The 3,565-nt window shown below is 40.3% G+C and overlaps 1 non-coding gene across 1 annotated transcript; it reads left to right on the plus strand.

The window, feature by feature from the left end:
- Window positions 1–1,757: 1,757 nt before the first annotated feature.
- Window positions 1,758–2,052, plus strand: LOC150093374 (signal recognition particle RNA). The gene has a single exon (XR_016550470.1).
- Window positions 2,053–3,565: the final 1,513 nt, after the last annotated feature.

The following is a 3,565-nucleotide window of genomic DNA, read 5'->3' on the forward strand; positions in this document are numbered from 1 at the left end:
AATTCTTTGAACTCAGATCTCCCAGATATACTCCAGTGGGGCAAGGACAACCTTTAAACTACTAAATTAAACCACCAAATCTCGGTTCTGTCTGATATCTCACAAGAAAGAGCTCTGGTCCCTTCCCCCCTTACTTTCTGTAATACGGAGACATCCTAGCACGTTCATGTTTCTCTTCTTGGAATGACTGGCACCTCTGATCTTCTCTGGCACATCCGCATTTAAACTATAGCTTCCGCATCTGCCAAAAAGCGTGATGTGCTTTTTCTCACAAGACACTGCTTCACACCTTCACACCTGTTAACCCTATTCAAAGCCCAAATCTGCCCAGCCATGAAATATTACTCCCATATTTGGGGTGGTGCACCAAAATCCTCTCTAAGATTGCTCGATTCTATCCAGAAGAGGCAATCCAGCTAATTAATGAGAGCCAGAAAGCTGACATTGAAACAGTCGTTCAGTTTCTGTTTTGTGTCCTTGTAATGGGAGGAATTCGTTCTAGGTTTGTGTACGTATGTAATTTCCCTCTAATTTTCTCATTTCCCCTCTAATAATAATAATAATAATAAAATAATAATAATAATAATAATAATAATAATAATAATAATAATAATAATAATAATAATAATAAACTATAAAATCAGATTAGTTGTTCAAAGATAGAAGATTGGTATTCACATCAAAAAGACTACAAATTTCTAATAAATCTTTGCTTTAATACATCGTATGTTTTCAGATAATTTCCTTCAGAGTATAAAATTGTTCGAAAATACATGGAAATAGAAAAAAATGCGAAAATATGAGGCATAAAATCCTAATGGGCGATAAATTTCAGCGTCCGGTGTGATAAAACCAAACTACATAGTTGAGGCCAGAAGTGCCTTAGAAATATTTCTGTAGACTCGAATATCTGCATTATCTAAACCTGTCCCGCTAACACATTACTGTATATTTTAAATAGTATTACAACCTGTTCATGGTAGGATCAATATAAAAATAAAAAAAATGCAAACAGTATTCCGTATGTTTAAATATTAGATTTTATTAGGAATCATCAGATATTCCATATTTACATTACAGAAAATTAATCTCTTTTCCTTATCTCCCCCCCCCCAAGTTCCTTTTTTCATGGTCACATGGCATGCATGTATTAAAACAGGTATTTGATATCCCTCACATTAAATAATCCTCTGCACGCAAACATGCCTCCATTCGACTAACTATTCTACATCCTCTTTTCCCTCTCCCTTTACCAAGATACCGATTGTTTATGTCTTCTAAGCATTTATGGTAATCACGTTTTATTAATATTTTCAACTCTATAGTCTTGAAATATTATTGTGATTAGTTGATTCGGAGTTTGTAATTAACATTGTGAAATCTGGAAACCAAGTTTTTAAAAATTTCTCTGAAACAGCGTTTATGATTAGAAAGCGCTTGCGATTTTAAGAGAATATATTATGAAAAACCTCAACATGAAGTCACCAAATTCAGACTACCTATCACTTAATATGGTTTAAATACCAAATAAAATTATACTGGATCCCACTAGATGGCGCCACGGACAAATTTCTCAAAATGGAATGTGATTATCTTTCTCAGCAGAAGATAACAGACCCTGACAAATGCATTCTAATTAATGTTATTAAATAAAAATATCTGGACCCTAAATAATTTTAATGCATTTAAAAGTAATTTTCTTGTTGCATCAAAGTAGGATATCAAAGTTCGAAAGGTGAAATAGAATAATTCATAACGCCGGGAGTTGTTTCGGTTGTCTCCTGTAATCCTGCTGATCGGAGGCTTGAACTGGACGATGGTTTAAGGAATGAAGTTCTGTTTCGCAACGTTCCTTTGTCGGTCGGATGTCCGCACTAAGCGCGGCGTCAATATGGTGAATTGCAGTGAGCTCAGAGTTACCAGGTTGACTAACGAGAAGCGAACTAGCCCAGGGCGGAAACACAGCAGGCAAAAGCTTTCGCGTCATGCAGGAGTGGGATCGCATCTGTGAAGAGGCTTTGAGTGACAGCAAGCTCGAGAAAACCGGCACATATAAATATACATTCCACAAAGATATGTTTTTATTAGCTTATATTGTAATATTACATACATACATACATCTTCAAGGCCCACTCTTCCTAATTGGGTTGTGGGGGCAACAGCTGCAAGAGGAACTTCCAATTGTCACGATCCTCTGTCACCAAGTTCAGGTGTTCTGGTGGGATTCCCAAACTTGTCCACACAAGGTTTTGGATATAATCTATCCAGCGAGTCCTTGGCCTTCCACGTGGCCTCCTACCCTCTGGCTTGGCAAAGAGGGCCTGCTGAGGGAGCCTCTCTTGTAGCATTCTGACCGGGTGCCCGTACCAGCGTAACTGTGATCTCTCAAGACAGAGAAGCAGCGGTTGATTATTGAGGGTTTCCCGAATTGCAGAGGTTCTGAATCTGTCGAGTTTTGTCAGCCCCGTAACCCCTCGAAGGAACCTCATTTCAGCCGCTTGGATTCGTGTCCGCATTCTTTCGGTCATTATCCAACTCTCATGACCATAGGTGAGGATGGGGACATAGGCTGTATTGAAGACAGTCAGCTTTGCTTTCTGTCTTAACTCCCGCTTCAATACTACTGAACGGCCAAGCTCCCGCAATATTGAGCTTGCTAAGCCCATTCGAGTATCTAGCTCTACGTCCCATTTTCCATCATTCGTGAATATGGACCCAAGGTATTTAAACTTCTCCACTTCTCTCATTGGCACTCCACTTACATTTAGAGTGCACTGGGATGGTTGTCTTGAGACCACAAATGTTTCAGTTTTGGCCACATTGATCTTCATTCCGGCGTCTGCACAAACAGCTACAAACCTATCCAGGGTCCGCTGGAGGTCATTTGTGGAAGAGCTAAGCAGAACTAGCTCATCTGCAAAAAGCAGACGTCCAATGCTATTTTCCAATTTTATCACACTCACTGCCTCGACTGTGCCTATCAATCCAGTCCATAAATATTATGAAAAGGAGGGGTGACAGAACACACCCTTGGCGGATGCCAACGGAGATTGTGAAAGGTTCAGACTTTGTGCTGTTTACCTTGACACAAAACTCTTGGCATTCATACAGGGACTCGATGGCAGCTAATAGTTGGCCATCCACTCCATACTCCTGTACTTCTTGCCAAAGCTTATCCCGAGGAACCCGGTCATATGCCTTCTCCAAGTCCACAAAACATGTGTAGATATTTTTGGCATATTCCCAAGATTTCTCAAAGACTTGCCTTAAAGTGAAGATAAGGTCAGTTGTGCTTCTACCAAGACGAAAGCCACATTGTCCTTCCTGGAACTTTGACTCAACTATGCTCCTGCACCATCTTTCCAAGCACTTAGCACACACTTTCGCAGGCAGGCTGAGCAGAGAGGTGCCACGATAGTTACTGCAATCCTTCTGGTCTCCCTTCTTAAAGACTGGTATTATTATGCCTGTCTGCATTACTTTGGTGCTGGCCCAGATATCCAAGCAGCCTGTCACGCTCGAGTCAGCCAGAGAACACCGTCTCGATTTAAGGCTTTTAGCATTT

Source organism: Typopeltis vanoorti, chromosome 24, assembly GCF_054136105.1.
Source record: "Typopeltis vanoorti isolate ZY-2024b chromosome 24, IOZ_Tvanoo_1.0, whole genome shotgun sequence".
Classification (NCBI taxonomy): domain Eukaryota; kingdom Metazoa; phylum Arthropoda; class Arachnida; order Uropygi; family Thelyphonidae; genus Typopeltis; species Typopeltis vanoorti.